Source organism: Pelodiscus sinensis, chromosome 11 (genome assembly GCF_052426305.1).
Source record: "Pelodiscus sinensis isolate ZL-2025 chromosome 11, ASM5242630v1, whole genome shotgun sequence".
Classification (NCBI taxonomy): domain Eukaryota; kingdom Metazoa; phylum Chordata; order Testudines; family Trionychidae; genus Pelodiscus; species Pelodiscus sinensis.
This window is the reverse complement of record NC_143062.1, coordinates 3421549-3442637: the sequence shown is the minus strand read 5'-3', so window position 1 is coordinate 3442637 and position 21089 is coordinate 3421549. Positions and strand designations below refer to the sequence as shown.

Sequence of the window (21089 nt, the reverse complement as noted above, 5' to 3'; positions counted from 1 at the left end):
CTCTAAAAAAAATAAATGAGTCAGCTCTGCAACCAACCCAGCAATCTCTGATCTGGGCAGACTGGAAATAGCTCTAGTGATGGGAGCGTCAACTTCTCTTTGAATTCTGCTGCTGGAGGCATGCACAATAGGTGTATTTTCATTATGTTTCACCTAAGAAACAGGTCAGCTCTTGAAATTTGGAAATGCCCTAGAGCCGTGGTCCCCAACCCGGTGCCCGCGGGCGCCATGGCGCCCGCCGGGCTCTTTACATGCACCCGCGGAGCCGTGGTCCCCAACCCGGGTGCGCCGCGCGTGCCCTGGCCCCAGCTCCGGCCTTGGCCCCGCCCCCGGGGGCACTGCGCGTGCCCTTGCCGGCTCCGGCGCCGGCCTTGGCCCCGCCCCCGGGTGCGCGGCGCTTACGGGGGGAGCGCCGGCCCCGGGCGCGTGGCTATGGGGGGGCCCCCCGGCCCCAGGTATGCGGCTGGGGGGGCCGCCCCCGGGCGGGCAAGTGTCCCCGCCCCCTGGCGCCTGGCGGGCGAATGGCCACGCCCCCTGGCGCCCGACAACCTGAAAAGGTTGGGGACCACTGCCCTAGAGAATCTCTGAGAGACTTGCATTTACATGTTTCTTTTGAGATAATATATAAACACATCTATGTGTGATGGAAAGCTGCTGAATACTATTGAGATTATTGTGGCTGATTGTTGAAAAACAAGGTACTCTAGCTCTAATACTCCAGTTTGGAAGTTTTTGTTTTGTTTTTTTCTTAGCATTTCTTGCTACTTACTGGATGAAGAAAATGATCTGATGGTCAGAGTGCCTCAATCTTTTCTACCCTGTTAAAAAAAAGATTTTATCAAGTAGAACTGAGATTTCCCAGGTGCCCTCTCAGTGTAATGACTGGAGAAGAATAAGTTATAACTCTTAGGTTCACTTGGAGTCCTCTAGCAAAGACTATCCCTGCTTATTAATGGTCTCAGTTTTCCCAGCAAATAATATATATACATACATACATATATATATATATAAAAAAACTAAGTATGAGATGTACCTCTGAAGTCAATATGCATGTTTTCAGGATTGAGGCCTAAATTAGCACTTAAGCAAGAAAAAAGGAAAATGTAACAATAATATAATGAGAGTGCTATAGAATAATATTTTTTTTTTAAATAAAAATTAATCATATAAACAAGCTGAAGGCATAAATTCCCCTAATACATTTTTACAGTATTTAAGTTTAAATATGATGGCTAATTTGGTAAAGGATAGTTCCTAGTATTTTGTAAAGCAAATTTTTAGTACAGTTTCTAATTTGCAGCTATGCCCCAGAACACTGATTTGAGAGATTACTGCTAAACTATTCACAAGTACAACTTGCACATTGACAGGCACCTTCCAAAACACTGAACTAAATGTTGAAAGCAGAAATGACTGCAAACATTTGTCTTTGTGCTAAAACTGCACCGAAGGCCACAAAATGGCAAAGTATAAGGACTATAGAGTTTGTACAGACCCTGGAAAAAGACCAACTTTTTAGGCATGACCTTCCCAAAATGACATGAAGTTTCACCCTCCAATTACCTCTTCATCACCTGATACTATGCTGCTGGCATTTGTCTGCATAAGGAAATGCCATATAAAAATCTGGACCTCATTGAAAATCCCAAATCTGAATACCCCTGAACTTTAAGAGTGTTCAAAATCTGGACCTAAATTTTGTGGCTTGAACTCATCTCTATTCATTATGTAACAGATGAATATTTCTGACATTTATGTTAGTGAACATATGACAGTTCAGGGCATCTTTCTTTCTGTTTACACAATTGCTCATAAAATATTCATCTGGCTATGAATTTTAACTAAAACTGCCAGACATTTGACTTGAAGAGATTTTTCATTTTTGCACTTCTAGCTGTATACATTAAAATAATAATTAAAAGGCTAGCTAGACACCAAACCACCATACAAAGATTAAGGACAGTGTCTGCTTGGCAAGTCACATATATTTATTTTTATTTTTTAGTTTACATATGAGTATAGCAGGTTCCTGCCTCCACTTCAGTATGTTTTCCAACATTGGCTGACAAGAGTGTCAGATTTCTAGTTTATTTGTTCCAACCATATTTCAACTCTGACAACGTGCAGTCAAACCAAAGTGAAAAGAATTTAAAGGAACAGCTGCATGTATGTAATTAAGTTAATAATTAAATCTTACATTGTTGTTTTCAAAACTATCACACCCAATGACACAGGTAGAAAGAAGCAGGACATTTCTTCTAGAGGCACATTAAAATCCAAACATGAAATACAATAATCAGGACTTTAAAAATGCATTAGTATACTAAGAGAGCTAACTTTCAGCCACTTGACTTACATGGTCTTGTTATCCGTTATATACCAACAAAGTACCTATTGGTGTACACCAGCATCTGAAATGTGGTTTAGAAACTATGTTAAGAGTCTATTTACAGTTCTGTCTCCAGAACCCACCTGACTAACATGTACAATTAAAGAGAATGCCTTTGTTAGCAACATGTTCTCTGTTTAGATTAAAAAGCTCTTTTTAAAAACTGGGCAGATTGTGTGTTGTGGTTTTACAAAATACAATTATTTTGCTTCCTCACAATTTGCAATTTGCTGTTGCTGCTGCTTCTGCTGATAGGCAAAAAGAGATGTTCTCTTGTGCTGAAGGTTTGTTTAAAAACAGACAAACTGAGGAGAATAAATAATCTTGAATAATGTAATAAATCTATAGAAACTCATCAGAAGTGATTCAGGGTGGGCATGCGCTTAATTGACTAAATGCAAATAAAAAACCTGAACTGTCAGCCTAGAATCAATTATAACAATCTGCATAACCGTGCATCAGTTCCAATGATAGGCATGTTTATTTCTTGCTAGGCACTCATTACAGTTTATAGAAACAAACTAACATTCCATTAATTAGTTAGAATGTATACTTTCCTGTGAAAAAATGGTTCCTAGGAATGATTTTAAGGAAAGCAACACCCACTCCCTACAGCACTATTTTAAGCAAAACGGGAGACTCAATAATAACAATACCAAAAAATGTACAGTACATACTGCAGCTACAAAGAAAGCTCTGTCTTGTAAGTATTACTCTACTCCTGCATAAACAGATTTCATTAACATTTTCCTTTGCCGCTAGACTGGTACGTTAATTCATCATCTCCCCAGCAAAAGCTATTGCTGCAGTAACTTCCTGCACTGCATCATTCACCTACCTCTGACTTCATTGTTCCACAGGCCATGAATAAATAAAATCAAACATCCAGGTGGAGCTGTCACAGTTTCCCTTTGCAGTGGATGTGCAGTAATTTTTTTTTTTTTTTTTTTTTTTTTATAAAGCTAGCTGGTTCTACCGGAGGATAAAGCTGGGTCAATGCCTCGTTATGAAGCAGAGTGCAGGGCTCTTAGCTGACAGATATACTGTACTGATCAGCAAATTTACCTAACGTCGTTCTGATGGGCCGGACCTGATGGCTTCTCCATTCAGCTGCTTTCATAGCTAGCATAACCCAACTAATCCCCAATATTTATGGTGATTCTGGCTATTAAGCAATGTTATTGCAAGGTCAGTGTCCTTTTCAGCCTTACAAGACCTATCAGAGGGCTTAAATGGCAGATGTTGAACTGTATATGTAAAAAAGATGGGGCTATACATGCTTCCTCAGAACTAAGCCAATTCCTGGCTTAAAAACATTTCTCAGGTTATATTTAATTGTTATGGTCACCAGCTGAATGCTTGACATGGGCAGACACTTTAAATTTGGAGAAACATCCTAGTTGCAATGTATGAAAATGGCATAATGCTAAATCCGTGCCCAAGCACAGGGACAAATAATTAATATAGAATTTTGACTTTAGTTTTGAAATATGTTTTTCCGGACTCCCTTATTGACTGTCACCTAATCCAATGGGGCAGCAACATGCAACTTGTCAATCAAACTCTCTTAAGTACAGGCAGTCCCCGGGTTACATGGATCCGACTTACATCGGATCCCTACTTACAAACGGGGTGAGGCAACCCCGCACTAGCTGCTCCCCCCCAGCAGACCAGGGAGACGCGGAGCGGCTTTTCTCAGCAGACACCTCAGCTTGAGAATAAAGGACTGAGGGAAGTGAGGTGTGGGAGAATAAAACTGAGCTCTGGAGAAATGTTTGGCTAGAGTTTCCCCTACAATATGTACCAGTTCCGACTTACATACAAATTCAACTTAAGAACAAACCTACAGTCCCTATCTTGTATGTAACCCGGGGACTGCCTGTACTTGGATAGAGCTGAGCACTTGCTGCCTTCAGTGGGAACTGGAGGTGCTCAGCCCCTCTTGCAGTTAAGCTCTCTCAAGCATGTTCTCTCTTACAAGAACAAGAGACGTTGTCCCATCCTCTTCTCCTATACAAGCACCCCCTATAAGGGCGATAGCTGCACTGTATTTTTTTGTTATATCTTCAGCATTCCCATGGGTCCTGTAACAAAGCCCCAAGCTTGGGCCTGATTCACAGATGCTCCGTGGCTAGGCTTTGTAGCCACCTAGGGTAATTGTACTCCAGGAGTGACACAGAGGCCTTCTTGGGGTACATCAACTCATCTAGATATTTGCTTAGTTTAACTATAGCCTACAGAAAAAGCACTAGCAAAGTCAGTAGACGCTACAATTTCATGCATCCAGTGACTTCTTTATGCTGCCTTTATATATTACATATTGAAATGTAAGTACAATATATTTGATAATCATATGGTAAGAATGAGAAAGAAAACAAATTTTCAGTCTTAGGCCGTGTCCAGACTCAGGGGTTTTTTCGGGAAAAGTAGCCTTTTCCCGAAAAAACTTCCCCTGCGTCCAGACTCAAGCCGCGTTCTTTCGAAATTATTTCGAAAGAACGCGGCTTTTCTTTCGATGGCGGTAAACCTCATTTCACGAGGAAGAACGCCTTCTTTCGAAAGTTCCTCTTTCGAAAGAAGGCGTTCTTCAATGTAAAGAGGCCGTCTTCGAAAGAGAGCATCCAGACTCGCTGGGTGCTCTCTTTCGAAAAAGCGGATTTCTCTTTCGAAAGATCCGCCTGCAGTCTAGACGCGATCTTTCGAAAGAGACTCTTTCAAAAGATGCTTTCGAAAGAGCCTCTTTCGAAAGAAGCCTGCAGTCTAGACATAGCCTTAGTGTGTTGTGGCACTCTTGTATTTTGAGGTCTAATTTTAAAAGTCATTTTTAAATGGGCATGTAAAACAGATCAGATTCCCGCTTGGGGTACAGTAGTCTGAAAACACAGAGCGCCACTGATTTAGGGTTTCAAATGAAAACCCATGCACAACTCTGCAGTGTTTACACTGGCTCTATCTAAAAGCAGATGGAATTTGGGATGTGCTCACTTTCACTCTGGATTTGGAGCTCAATTGAACTTCAAAACAGATCTGTAAATACATCCAAAACAACCCCACTCGCCACACCAAAATGGTTACAGGTTGCTAAGTTTCATACTGCTGCTCATCGCAGAGCAGCAATAAGAAGACTAATCAAGGTGATTCTTTCTTAGTTCCAGACTGTGTAATCTGGCTTCGATGGCTTTTGAAAAGGGATGCTTGCCTGAGCCAAAATTCTTATCTAATTTTCTAAAGACTTGAACTCTTAAATCAATGTTAGAATACAAACTTTATATTAATAAAAATAATTAATAGAAATAACAAATAAATAAGTCATGGAATACAGGCTTCCTTCTCTCTGTGCAAGGTATTTATATGGGCCATTAGCGTAATAGCTGAGTGACTTGCTATGTTTTATACGTTGGAAGTGATGTTATCCCCATTTTACAGATGGGGAACTGAGGCACAGGGACACTAAAGGCCAGGTTTTTAAAGATATGAATTTCAAAGGGAGTTCAGTGCCTAAATTCCATTATATATCTGACCCTAAATGAGTTGCCAAATGTCACACAGGGACTCTTCAGCAGAGAAAGGAAGAGACCTTTGGTTTCCCAAGTCCCAGGCTAGCATTTTCTCTCCTTTGCTCCTCCTTTTAGTTATTATCAGTGTTCTACTATCATAAAACTACACTGCTCCATTCAGCTTGCTTAGCTTCCTGGGTCAGTGGCACATAATGAAAAACTTTGGAACACATTATACTTAGAAATAACAGCAACATATGAATAGAGAAAGGTAAAAATATGATTGGAGGCATGGATAGTTATGAGGGACAGCTCCTATATTAAATTCTATTTTAAGAGTGAGAATCATTTCGTTTGGAACGTACACCTAAGAGAAAGGACACAGGCAAAAACATTACACAGAAAGAGAGATAGGTATTCCAATTTCCTTGCTCCTCTAATAAAAAAGAATCAGATGTCACTCATAGGCAAAACATTTGAAAAACAGATACTAAGACATATTTTTTATGCAATATGCAGTTATCCTAAGGCAGTAAAACAGGCTATCACTGGAGCGGGGGAACGGAATAGGGTGGTAAGTGTTTTAGAAGTGATTATTAATATTTGTATTACAGCAATGGGGCCCCTTGGTGCTAGTCACTGTACAAACACTTAGCCAAACAGCCCTGAATCTAAACAAAGGCCACAAGACAGGAAGAGGCAGGATGAGAGGAAACAGAACCATATAGAGAATAAATTACCTGCCAAAGTCATATAGCAAGTCAGTGGCAGAGCTGGATACAGAAACCAGGTCTACTGGTACCTGGTTCTCTAGACTGCACTGGTTCCTGATGCTTACTGCACATACAGAAGAAAGGATTAAATACTACTTCAGGAGGAAGCATTGCCTAACAATTATAGCAGGAGTCAGAGTCAGCAAAACTGGATTAGTTTTCCAGCTCCATCACTGACTAGATGGGATACGCTAGACATGTTGCGCGTTGTGCCTCAATTTTCTCATGTGGAAATGGGGATTAAAATCCTCACCATTTTATAAAGCACATTTCAGATTATCAAATGAAAGATGTTGTGCAAGTGCAATGGATTAGTATGATATACTGCAATACTGAAATAACTGCAGCAGTTACATTAGCTACAAGAAATTTACAAGGGCTGTAACTCTTCCTTCAGATCACCTGCAGGAGTTGTGAAGAAATGTCTTCCTGTGGTATAATATTGTCCAATTAGGAGACTGGTGGTGGATTGGTAGGGGAGCTTGCTTTCTTCTGAAATGTTCCACATCAATCACTTTCGCAAGCAGGAGATCAGACAAGATAGATTGTTGGTGTCTGTTAATGTGACAAGTCTGACATTCTGGCAACAGCTCTGATTCTGTATTCTTCTTTTCCTGGACTTTTCCCTCCTTTGTTTATCTGGGGTTATTTATATGAAAACAAGATCCTTGTTTCATAAGAGATCGTTGGCTCCTGCTGCTTATTCCCCACCTGAAGCCTCTTAATCCTCTCACAGGGATATTAATCAGTTCTATAGCAGTCAGTTGTGATGTCACAAAGAGCATTTTAACCTCCACGTAAAAGAATTTTCCTGTCGCTTGTCTCACTGTGGCACAGACACACCAGGGAAGATTAAGCACAGTCACATACATAAGAAAATCAGCCTGGGCATAGGGAAGCCAAAGGACTTACTGATTTTGGGAAAGGAGTTTTTAATGGGAATACTGATACAATCTTGATTACTCTTGCATGAGCAATGATAAGAGAATTTTTTAAAACCAATAACCTGTTTTATATGAACTGTGATGTAGAGCATCTCTGGTATATCTCCAAAGTGTGAATGAGAGAAGCCAACAGATAACATGTCTCTGATTCTACTCTCATTTACATAGGTGTAAATCAGGAAAAATTCCACTGTTATCTCTAGAGTTTTCCCCAGGGAAAATGGACATGAACCAGAACAGACCCCGTAACTCTTCCAACTCTAGTAGTAAAAGGTGGAATTCCTCCAGGTAGCATAGGTTTTGCCTTCACTCAGTGCTGTTTGCCACAAAAACATGCATTTAGATGTGTTTTTAAGTTGACTCACTTCCTCTTTTAGGTTGCCCACTTTAGTTTATTTATCTTTTGCTTTGCATGTTTCACATCATGGTCTGCGAAAAGGGCCAGAAAGACACTTTTGGGATGCGAATGAGGACAGCACAGAAACATTCCTCCCTACTGCATCCCCCATACACCTATGCACATGCACACAAACACACAGATTTTGCAGCACTGAGATTTTTAGCTAATGCAGTTGCAAATTCCAGTATAATGACTCATGATAAACATGGCTGGGAACTAACATTCATGTCCAGTTTCAATCAAGTTTTATACCTGCGTTAGTAAACACATATTAAAACACAATTAACACACCCTGCTAAGTCAGCAACGATGGTGGCTATGATAGCCTGTGTGCCCTGAAGTGGCTCTGCTGGTGTCCCAGAGCAGGCAAATGGGGAAAGGTTTCTGATCCCAAAAGTGCACCTCAATTTACTTAGGATTCTTAGGAAGATTTGTCCCTCAGCATGCACCTGAAACCACGGTCAAACCTTTTTGATGGTTTCCTAGCATCAGATCCCAGCAGCACTAACAAACCATTGTGTCCTACAAGTGAATTCAGACAACGGCCAATGCTAGTAGCTTTGTTAAAGATGTCTCTAGTTTAGTTTAAGCACCCACAGTTAAGCTGGTGCAGTGTGTCAATCCCTATGTGGTTTTTAAATGTGGAAAGATTTCCTCATTTTTAAATTCCACGAAAGCCTCCATTGAGTGTGAAGTCTTATGACCAGTTTCACTTACACCAGGAGAAGTCCAACAAACAGTGGTGTTAAAGGCTCTTCAAGGCCAGCATGTGTCTGAGTTTACACAATAGCAGTCAACCTAATCTACCAAAACGGGCTTCAGCATCTGACCTAGCACTAAGCTATGATTATGACAGAGATGAATTCAAGAATTCTGAGGTTAATTCTTGTTCCTTTACAAGCTAATAATCAGCACGTTTCTCCAGCTCACAGTTACCTCAGAGCTATGTTGAGGGATTCTCCTCTCTATCTACATGTCTGGGCAGGCTTGCGAGTCTAGAAACTTGAATTCTTGTTCCATATGTAATTTATTTTGATGATTTCAACATGATATTAATATTGTATCACATTATTTAATTATCTCTATGATAATTAAACTGGACTTCCTCATTTGTAATTCTGACTGGCAACGTAGGCCTGAGCAATGGCATATACAATATATTTCCAGTTAGCTTTAAAATAATGCCACGTACATCACAAACCTGTAATTAATGGAGTAGAATGTCTGGAATTAGCAGAGAACCAAACAAACCAAGCACTTGTAGATATTTTCCAGGGACCAATGTGGCACTTGGCAGAGAAGATGAACAAGACTACTATACAGATCATTCCGCCTCTGACCTATATGAAAGTGACAAAGAATTCTGTAAACTCTTTGCCAGTCTCCATGGTGTTACATGATGCACTCGCAGGGTATGCGATTCACCAGGTTTATTGCCCTTCTCCCTGTTACATGACGCACTAGCAGGGTATGCAATTCATTGAGTTTATTGCCCTTCTCCCCTCTGATGAGCCCAATATACCCTCTACCTGAATAAGCCGGCATCTGCCCCAGTCCGAACGGATCCGCCGTTAGTCCCTTTTACTTGTCCACAGGAATACCGTTAGCTTCCCACGTCATATGGGCCGCGGCTCTGGTTTCCATCCAACACTGCCTGGACAGGTAGAGGGACCCCGGCCCACCCTCACTCCCAGGTCCCAGCCCAGGCCCTAAGGTGGGGATCAAATCTCCCCACCTGGCTGACGGGGGTGTCACTCCTAAACACGCCAGCCTTCAGGCTCCACGACCCCGCCCTAGGCCACTTCCTACCTGCCTCCTACGGTCCCTGTACCTCCGTCCTCTTTGTCTCCGGACCACTCTGGCTATCTCGCACCGGCAATATCCTCTCAGGATCCTGCTTTGCCTCCCCCTTTTGCTCTTCTGCCCTCCACCTTTTAAACTCCCCGCCCTCTGGCTTTCCCCGGCGGCAGGGTTCTTGTGGAGTAGTTGTTCTGCGGCCGCCAGGCCGGCTGGTGACATCATCCACCTGTGCCAGTGCTGAACAGGCGCCACACCTCCGCCACTTCTCCTGCAGCCGCGGCTGCCCGCACAGTGCTGGCACCGAGGCAGCCAGAGTGCGGGGCGCAACCGCTCTGTCACACATGGGATAGAAAGAAACGAACATTTTCAGAAAAAGAAACAAAGAATTGACTGCTATTGAATGATCTATAAATTACAACATTATGGAAGTGCATACCATCTTCTTCAACGCTAAAAGACAAAAGGAAAAGACTTAAACATAAGTAGTCCCCAGATCCTATCTGAGTTTTTGAACTGCCTGGCTAGTAGCAGTCACAGGAGAGATGTTAAAATGACTAGGCAAGACCTAAAAATAAGCTGTGGCAGAATAATAGTCAGCTAAGGGCAATTTAGAGAAGAGACTGACAGAGTCCAATAAACCCTGCCACTCTACTGAAAGCATCTTTGCACACTCCATCACAATGGTCGGTCAAAAGGTTACTGCTTGAACAGAAATCTGTACTGTATGTTGGGAATATTGTTGCATTATAATAATAATACTTTGAATTATATAGCATTTCACTTCTTCAAAGGATATACAAACATTAACGGTTTATTATCACAGCCACATGAGATGGGAATATACCTGCATCTCCATTTCACAAAAGGGAAAAGTGAAACACAGTGACTTGCTCAAAGTGATAAAAAACAATGTCAGCATTGAACCAGACTTAGAAATCAGGAATTCTGAGTCCACAGTCGTGTATCCAAACCAACAGACAACACTTTCTCAAAAGTCTTTGCCAGCTGACAACGGCATTATATCTGATTTAGTCATGGCTCGTAGTCGGACATCAGCATCAGCAGGGTAGGTCTACACTACAGAGTTTTATCAGAAAAATGGCCATTTTCTGACAAAACTTGAGGAACGTCCACACTGCAATTGCATTCTTCCGCAAGAAAATTGAAAGAACAGAGGGATTTATTCCAGCATTGGTAATCCTCATTCTATGAGAAAAAAGCCTTTTTGCGAAAGAGCTTTTCCACAAAGAGGCGTGTGTGGACGGGGAAGAGGGAGTTCTTTCAGAAGAAGAGGAAAGAGGAAAAAGCCATTCCATCTATAGCAATCACAGCTTATATGCGAGAGAGTGTCCATTCAGTCTGGACACTCTCTTTCGAAAAAGCAGATCACATTTTCGATGCTCTCTTTCAGAAGAAGTTTTTTTTGGAAGATACTCTAGACCAGGGGTGTCCAAACTTTTTTCAAAGAGGGCCAGATTTGATGAAGTGAACATGCGTGAGGGCCGACCATTTTGCCTGACATTCTTTGAACCATTAAAATTAAATGCAAATTAACTATTTTATGCAAAGTTTATTGCAAACGGCATACTTTTCATTTCGTCACATGGAATACAAATCTAAACAGGTGTTAAATCACTCTGCCTTTCCAGGAAGCTGAAATATATGTCAGGAACATTGTAAAGTACATTACATATTATTGGTAATAAAGGTTGTCTGTCAACTTTTAAGTTAAAAAAATATGAACAGGAACATAACACCAAGTATACATGTTGTGTCCAAATATATTTATAACTGATTTAGACCAACTGACATTAACTGAGATTTTACAATGTATTCATCTCAATACATATGGATTCGTTGGGGGCCTTAAAAGATAGATATTGCCAAATTACCTGTGGGGCCGTATTAAACTGGAACACAGGCCGCAATTGGCCCGCGGGCCGGACTTTGGACATGCCTGCTCTAGACATAGCTGCAGATGCGTGTGAAGTGTTATCCTTTGATTTATGTAAACCTATCATACTGATCAGTATTGAGTGAGAAGCCACTTTCCCCCCATTTGGATGTTTAATTATTGATGGGATGTAGGTTGAAGGGAAGGATCTGTGAACTGGCTTGAAAATGGCTTGCTGTGCAGTAACATCCATGTAGACACAGCTAAAGCACACTGAAATTCCCAGAATGCCCTTTAGCTACTACAACCTGTGAAGTGTAGTAAGTCAAAGTGCACACTGGGATATTCAGTGTGCTCTAGTGGTGTCTACATGAAAGCTTTTGCACAAGAAACGGTTGCACTGTAGATTGAGAGTCTGACTTTGTATTCAGTAATGTCCCATGTAGACACACCCTTTAGATGCTTCTGAAAATTTTGCCCAGTGTCAAAATCTAAGCACTCACATTGCATCAATATGATAGTACACAAGAACCAGACAGTGAAAATGATTATAAACTGATTATAAACCAACATTAAAATAACTAGTCTATTTTCATTGTCCAACCAGACTGAAGTACAAAAAAAGACACCCCACCCCAAACATGTATATTTTGTGAATCTGTTTATACCTTACTATGGAAGAATACTTAAGAAGAAATTGTTTATGGTATAAACAAATGTATATACATAAATATACTATATTTGAAATCAACTTGCATGTGCATGGGCATGAAGAAGTAGACTTACCTATTCAAAATTAAATGTACTATGATTTTGTGTAAACTATTTTATCAAACTTACAACAATATCTTTCCTGGAAAGATTCTGCAATAGAGTGGTCACAAAAGGACTAATTTGTACCAAGAAATTTTAAATGAAAAACAAAACTGGACCTGGGAAGAAGCATTGGTGCGATTGTTAATTCATCACTTGGCACTAGATCTGAGGTTAACACTACAACGGTGTTATATGTAAACAACAGTCTGCTGTCATTTATTAAAACATAAGTTTTTGAATGTTTTGCTTCTCTAGCATATCATGGACCATACAAGTACCATCATGTTATGATGACATTTAGAGATGGAGTAATTTAATGAGATAAACTAGTCTGTCCCAAGCCAGCACAGTATTTTATTCAACCATATATGCTTTGGTGCATTACTGGAGCTATTTGTAAATGCCTCAAGTCATGCTGTTTACACTGCCACGGGCCATTATTCTATAGTAGACCTCGCTCATATAAAATGATCTTAATATCCAAGCATGATCTAATCCATTTTTCAATGGGATGCCCAGGCATAATTATGGGCTTGATTCTGCAAGTTGTTGAATTTTCAGATCCTAATCCAATGAATGCATAAGCATATGCGACCAGATCCACTGACTTCAAAAGACCTACTTGCATCCTTAAATGCTTTGCTAACGTGGTGTTCACCATCTTGCAGGATCCAGCCCTGCAAGAGTAACTCTTAACAGGATCTGGTCCTTACTCCTTGTTTATCTACCTTCTAATGCACAACTTGGCAATCAATTTCATTCTTTATGAATACCATCCAGGTTTCCCAGGACTTAAACAGAAATTTTTCAAATACCCAACATTTTCCTATTTTGCATCTTCCTTAATGAAGAGCTGCTTCCATCTGAAGTTCAGCTAGTGTTCTAGTAATCTCTTTCTTGTCATGATCACAGTCATGGTCAGGTCAGCATACTATATGCTAGATCTCTTCTTTCCCTAATATTTGCTTCCAGCATCATATCATCTGATACTATCCTAAGCATTTGCTGATCCTGCACATCCATCCTTCACCCGTAGAATTCCTTTAGGGTGCATCTACACAGCAGCATTATTTCAGAATAACAGCCGTTATTCCAAAATAACGACAAGAGTGTCCACAGAGCAATTCTGTTATTTGAAATAACAGACAGCTTATGCCAACTTTTGTAAACCTCATTCCACGAGAAACAACACCTATTCTAAAAGGGCTATTTCGGAATAGCAGTAGTGTGGACACTCTACTGCTGCTATTTTGAAATAGCTCCTCCTCAGGGCCATTCAGAGTAATTACTCCCCTGTGCTTCCTGGGGTTTTATATCGAGGTAGCACGTCCACATTAGGGAAGCCTTATTTGGACTAATTTTGAACCTTCCCTGTAGTGTAGACGTGCTATTTTGAAATACTCTATTTCAGATTATTTCTTCTGGAATATCTTATTTCAAAATAAGCGTGCAGTGTAGACAAACCCTTACACTAAATCTCAGTAAACTTCTGTCACTTTGTAGCCTTGCTTTTCCCATTTTTGCTGCTCCTTTCTCTTTGCAGAATGCCTCTGTCACATTTCATTCACTTCTAGGTTGTTCACATCTTTCTCTAGGGGTATGGTTCTCGCCTACAATTTTCAACAGCTCTGGTTTTTCCTTAAGCTTTTCTAAAAAAAAATTAAGGTCTCCATTCCTGCTAGAACCATTTTTCCTTGATTCCTCTTTTTATTTTTGAGTGTCTCTCCAGCTATGTTTGATCCAGAGTGATCAGTTATTCTGTAGTTTTCTTTGTTTAGTTAAGTAAAGAACCAGGGGAGCAATTTGCCTTACACTCTTGTCCTTTGCTACCTTTGGGTCTTTCAGTGCAGTGCTATTCCTGGGCCAAATCCTACTGGAAATCAATGGGTCTGCTCATCCGAACAAAGCAAACAAGATTTGGTCTCTATTTGCACTTGCCTCTTATCTCACTCTTTGCTAATTTCTTTTGCACCTCAACCACTATAACAATTATAACTAGATCGATTTTACGTATCCCAGCCTGTGTAACTGCTGCTTTCAAAGGTTTCTAGCCAGCACTGTTCACTTTTATCTCCCTAAGACCAGCATGAAAGCCTATGCAAAGAAAATCTGCAGAACCCATACCCAGTGAATTAAAGTCATGGTTGATTTAAGATGTGAAAAGCCAACTGTGACTGTACAAGATAAACATATTATGATGAATGAGGCCCACAACTAGACTTATCATACATAAGACCTAAATGCCAAAAAAAAGGTGATTAATTCCTTTTACCTAGAACAAACCATAATAACAAATCCCTCCTTTTTATATATTTATATCTAGGGCCCAATTTCACAGCTCTGCAAAATGCATCACAGACCATGAAATAATCCCTTCCCCATGAAATCTGATGTCTTCTTTTCCCTAAGAGCACCCCCACCAAAGCTCTGACTGGGCAGTGGAGGGACAGGACTTCTCTACCTCCGGCATAGCTACTGGGAGTGAGGAGAGACCAGACAGATTCACCTTTGGGTGCCTCTCCCTGCTGCAAGATGCTCTCGGAGACTGGGCAGCAGCCTGACATTCCTGCAGCTGGGTGTTCGCTTTCTGTTGCTGTGCAGCGAGAAAGCGAGTACTGTCCCTCCCAAACTGGCCTGGGCTAGTAGCAAGGAGCCTGTAGTTGGGTGCTCCCAGCAGCACAGGCGAAATCATACCCACCTCAACCTCTTGGAGTCTTCTGCAGCTGCAAGAAGCTCTGTGGTTGCTGCCTTCAGAGTCCAGCTCTGCAGACATCACAGAAGTAAGGCTGGTAATCCCAAGGCCCTTCTCCACAACATGTTTGCTACCCCCCCAATCTCCTTTTGGGTTACAGCACCATGAGATTTCAGGTTTAAACCGCTAAAAATGTGACATTTACCAATTTTCAAATCCCATGGCTGTGACATTGGCCATAATGGACAATGAATTTGGTAGGGCCCTATTTATAATCTGCTAGTGTCTTTTCTGCTATTGTTTAAACTAAGTAGCTGGAAAGGTAGAATACATAGATTGAGAAGAACTAGACTTATGTAAGAAACAATATTTCCAGCTCTAACAGTAAATGCACCAGTTCAACAGAAAGGCTAATAATCTTCCACAAATGGTAATATCCAGTCTGTAATAGACACGTGGCATGTTCATATTTCACATACACGGTGATTTACTTCAGCAGAGACTTTTCTTGGCTACTTAAAACTCTGCAGACCCAAACTGAAAATCAGAAAGGAGACCATCTGTATCCAAAGGAACGGCAACAAAATTAGCAAAGGATAATTGTGAGTTGGAAAAAGAGAGTCTGTGTAACTGCGTCAGAGGAATTTAATATTGTTCCATGACAAAGGACTGCTGCATTACTTCATCACTGAATAAAATAAAATAATGCACCTCAAAGACAAACCAACGTGTTTATTGTTTCATTGCAATGTTCTTTTAAATTAGCTTAATTTCTATCCAACCAAGTGACTGACGGAGATGTATCATTCAATCTGTTGGATGTTAGCACACACGAGACAGCTGCTGCATTACTGAATTACTCTGTTTGGACCCAGAGTAGTGTTAGTATCTATATGGGAGAAAAAAAACCCAAGCCAACCCTGGTGCACCACATCTCACAACCCATGTCTACCGAGTTAGGTGCATGCTACGGGCTAAAAATTAAGGCTGGAGCATGGAAGGTGGGTCTGAGTTCCAAGGTCTAGTCTGAGTGGGAGTGGCTAAAGCACTATTTTTAGTCCTGTAGGCCAGAGTCGGAGCTTCATGATGGGGAAACCAAGGCAGAGCACTGCCACCCAGAGTGAGTCTATGTCGGAGCAGGAATTAGAACTCCATTCAATCTTCTAGTCCTGTGTGCAGATCACTTTGTAGAGGACACCCTCACACATTAAAAAAACAAACAAAAAAAAAAACCCCAAACACAGTATCTCATATGTATGAAAACAGGCACCATCAAATTAAGGTAAGTGTGTCGTTTTGGCAACATCCCCATTCGCTCAGTGCATCGTAATAATATAATGAGAACAGTATTTCCACCATGGTCCTAATAACCTAATGGGTAGGTAGTTAAAAGCCTTATTTAACATGCAAGTGCATTGTTTTGTGTGGCTCTTATGATGTCCAAGTGTAATTAGAGATTAAGCCACTCATGTAGGACGCGCTCCATTTTCTTCTCACATGTAAAGTGGTTTAACAGATTCTCAGTTTGTAGGTTACCATAATGGGCCAATTCCTTTAACCATTACCTCACTGGATAGTGTTCAAGCCTTGAAATCATGTGACAGGTGGCTGCTGTAGCTCAGTAAATCCATATATTCAGCAGGGCTGCTGGAACTAGGGTTGTTTAGTGTGCTACCATACCCCGCAGCCTGCAGTAGTAGCAACCAAATACATCATTCCCATGGTTTCCATAATCAGCAGCCCCACTATAAAAAGTGTTTCAGCCCTTCTGATACTCAGTGACAATCTCTAGCAGACAGAACTGAAGTTTCTGCATCTTTGCCTTAAGAGATCCAAAATTTTTAGTCCTATGTAATTCTTCCATTTCTAAGAATTGCTAGACTGAAGGATCAGGATTGGCTTCCATTACTGAGCGTTTCAGCACAGCACTTTCTAGCATTCACAATGCCTCAAACAAGAGCTTTCCTCATCTCAAAAAAAGGGGGAGAGATTTCAATCACTATGATGAGTAAGTCTATCATCAAATACAATATGCCCACAAATATGCCTGATTTAATCATCTTAAGGACACGCCTATCTCAGGGCATATCATCCCCAGACTCACTATACCACAGAATTTCTGTTCCAAAAAGAAATGACAACCAGGTGATTAATGCTGATCGTATCTTCAGTGGTTTTGCCAGAACACACAATGGGTAACTCAAAAATCTATGGCTGCTATAGCGCACAGTTACAAGAACAAGAATACCTTTTCTAAACTTGATCTGCACACTGTTTGAAAAGCCCGTCTTCACTGGTTCCCCAACTAAACTCCAACCAACCAGTTTTTATGTGTACTCTTCTGCCTTGGTATCCAAAATTAACACTATTTTTACTCTCACTAGTTTTGAAACCACTAGATGACCCAGAATCCAAGTCTACTACATTAATACATGATCCCATCGTGAACTGATTACTAAGCTGATGCACCATGATTTTGCAGTCTTGTCAGTAGAAATAACCAGCAAGCACACTAGAAAAGCAGTCTTTTTGTATGCAGTTCTGAGACTTTTTCCTCATAGATTCTATAGTCACTCCTCTGAAGTCATTTAAAAAATAACAAATAGTTCTGCAGCGCCTTAGAGACCAACAAAAAATGTGGATGGTATCATGAGCTTTTGTGGGCACAAACTACTTCTTCAGATGAATGGAGTAAAAGGGGTCCATGAAAGCTCATGATACCATCTACATTTTTGTCTCTAGGTGCTGCAGAACTATTGGTTGTTTTTTAATTTTTTTCATTTACAAACTAACACAGCTACCCCTCTGAGAATTTTAATCCTCTGAAGTCTTTAATTTTGGGTCAGCATTAACATAAATATTTTGATCTAAAATTAAAGCATTTTTGATCTGTGAATCATAGCTTATTTTAGAATCCCTAAAACAGAATAATTTTTAGTTACTATATGGACAGCATAAAACATGTTGGGAAACATCTAGATCTTCTCACCTTGCATTTTATGGACCAATCTTATAACCAGATCTTGCTGTAATAAAGCAACATTTTCTACTTCCACACATTTCACAAGCATTAGAGGAACCATGTACAGGCAGTCCCCGGGTTACATGGATCCGACTTACATCGGATTTACAAACGGGGTGAGGCAACCCCGCACTAGCTGCTTCCCCCCAGCAGACCACGGAGACGCAAAGCTAGCGCCCCCCCAGCAGACCACGGAGCGGCTTTTCTCAGCAGACACCTCAGCTTGAGAATAAAAGAATGAGGGAAGTGAGGTGTGGGAGAATAAAACTGAGCTCTGGAGAAATGTTTGGCTAGAGTTTCCCCTACAATATGTATCAGTTCCGACTTACATACAAATTCACTTAAGAACAAACCTACAGTCCCTATGTTGTACGTAAGCCGGGGACTGCCTGTACATATAGGGAATGAATTCTAAAGTTATTACAAACCATTTATACAAGGACTGACCTTATCCAATAGTTTCTCATGCTTTCTGAGAATTACAAGTAGTGCATAATTTGAAATGAGGTAGATGCTTTTCGCTTATCATTAATTCTTGAAAATGCGTCGTGCTACTTTACTTCAGATGACTTCAGGGGCTACATTATTACTCTTCACTTCTGGCTTTTGGTGTTTTTTTAATCCCTAAAAATACAATAGAGTGGCTTGATTTCATCTTATTATTATTATATATTTTAGAAACATTCACCTGTCTGTCCGTCCATCCATCTGTGAGTCTTATTTGTTCAAGAACTCCTTCTAAATGGTGAAAGCTAGGACCACCAAATATGGTATGCAGTTTCCTCCTATCATAACTTAAAGCAAGGTCAGGGTTTGGTTGACCCAGGAGAATGGGATGTGCCTGGAATTCAATTGTTTCTCATAAAAGGGAAAGAAAGGAGTCTGGTAGAAGGGTGTTATACTGTAGAATGACCACAGAGGGGCAGCAAGGGGCCAAAGTTGGGGACTAGGACAGCTATCATCCCATTGGGCCAGCAGAGGGCAGGGATGGGGAAAGTGATAGCTATATACTATATATTTCAGAGAATTTGTCTGTTTGCGTGGCTGCTTGTCCATGTGTCTATCTGTCCCCCAGCTCACAGACATGCACTCCTTCCCTGGCTGTGCCCACTGCAGCAGCCATGGACAGGTGTTTCTCACCTGACCACAAGCTGCTGCAGTGAGTAAGGGCTGGGACTGTCCTCTCTCCTTGGGACAGCCTGCATGCTGAACCCCTCATCCCCCATCTCACCCCAGAACAATGAATTAAATGAAGAAAAACAAAACTTATTTAAGGACATGAGCAATGCTGGGTAAATCTTCTAGTTTTATACATATATACACACATATATAAACATATATACTTAAAAGCATATTCACATGGTATATATACATTTTATATATACAAAATCAACCAAGCCTGTTAAAATAGTGAATGGAAAAAATCAAGGAATGATTTGTAAATTCAGCTGTCTAGCTCTTGCAGTACAATCTAAGTTTGTAATTGCAAGAGGATGCAGAAAAATGTGACAAAGCCATTGCTCCCGAAAATGCAATCAAATTGTGCTTTGCAGAAGCAAGCAAGCAAATTGTAGTTTATTTTACTACAAAGCCTACTCTGGCTTCCTTGGCAAATTTAACAATTTCACTCTGGGAAATAGGATTTTTTTTTTTAGGTTCAGCTCAATTACGATCTGTTAAAGCCTGAGAAAATGTGATCAGTGCATTATAAATCTATAAATATTCCAGTCCTGTTCCATTCTTAGAGTACAAATCTAAGTCTACTTTGCTTTAATGAAGTTTCTGATGAAGAGATTCACCTTCAGCTAAGCAGAGATTGCTCATTCATATACATGTGGCTTAAACCATGGTGGACTCAACATCTCCAGCGGCAATGTGCTGCTAGGTCATTGTGCTCCCCAGAAGTCACACGCTGCTTTAAGTTATTTATATATTCATCAGCTAATTGCTACAGTAGATCATTCTCTATCACCTCCTCCTATTATCTCTCTCCCGGAAGGACATGCAGTCACTGTACATCCTAACTGGCTCTAATCAGCCAATACACCTCCCTGCACACCCAATCCAAAGTAGGAGATGCCCTCAGTTAAATGGCTAAAGTAAAATGGTTCATCATTCTATAGCATAGCATTTAGCTTTTTGGTGATATCCACAGGCCCTTTGTACCAATGTCCCTAGAATTACTGTCATCTCTCCAAGTTCATAGAATACTAGGACTGGAAGGGACTTTGACAAGTCATCGAGTCCAGTCTCCTGACCTCATGGCAGAAGTTAGTGGAGACTAGATGGCCAGACCTTGCCTTTCTGAGCCTTCTTTTGCTGTCAGACAAAAAGCAAACCAAGGAAAATTCCTCATCCCTTTGCAGGTTCCTTGTTCCATTCTCTTGACTCAAGTTTCATTTTTATGAACTCACAGTTCTTTGGTACATCACAAAAATGGATCCATAAGTCAGAAGGCAAAACTTATGTGTCAGTAAATTCAGTATATATAATGATCCCTGTTTCTAATTTTTACCGTGCTCCATTGGCAGATAACCCAGGGTATGTCTACATTACCCCGCTAGTTCGAACTAGCGGGGTAATGTAGGCATACCGCAATTGCAAATGAAGCCCGGGATTTGAATTTCCCGGGCTTCATTTGCATAAGCGGGGCACCGCCATTTTTAAATCCCCGCTCGTTCGAACCCCGTGCCGCGCGGCTACACGCGGCACCAACTAGGTAGTTCGGACTAGGCTTCTAAGAACGAGGGTTCGAACGAGCGGGGATTTAAAAATGGCGGCGCCCCGCTTATGCAAATGAAGCCCGGGAAATTCAAATCCCGGGCTTCATTTGCAATTGCGGTATGCCTACATTACCCTCCT

General features: G+C 41.0%; 1 protein-coding gene across 9 annotated transcripts in view; it reads right to left on the bottom strand.

Moving 5' to 3' along the window:
• IQSEC1 (IQ motif and Sec7 domain ArfGEF 1) overlaps positions 1 to 21089 on the bottom strand; it is a 616154-nt gene that overhangs the window by 149460 nt on the left and 445605 nt on the right. The window contains exon 1 of one of the 9 annotated variants that reach the window (XM_075939731.2): positions 7062 to 7281. The exons of the other annotated variants lie outside the window; for them this stretch is intronic. The gene's annotated coding sequence lies outside the window, so the exon portion shown is untranslated. Of the gene's footprint in view, positions 1 to 7061; positions 7282 to 21089 lie in introns of those variants that run through there. 9 annotated transcript variants of the gene reach the window in all.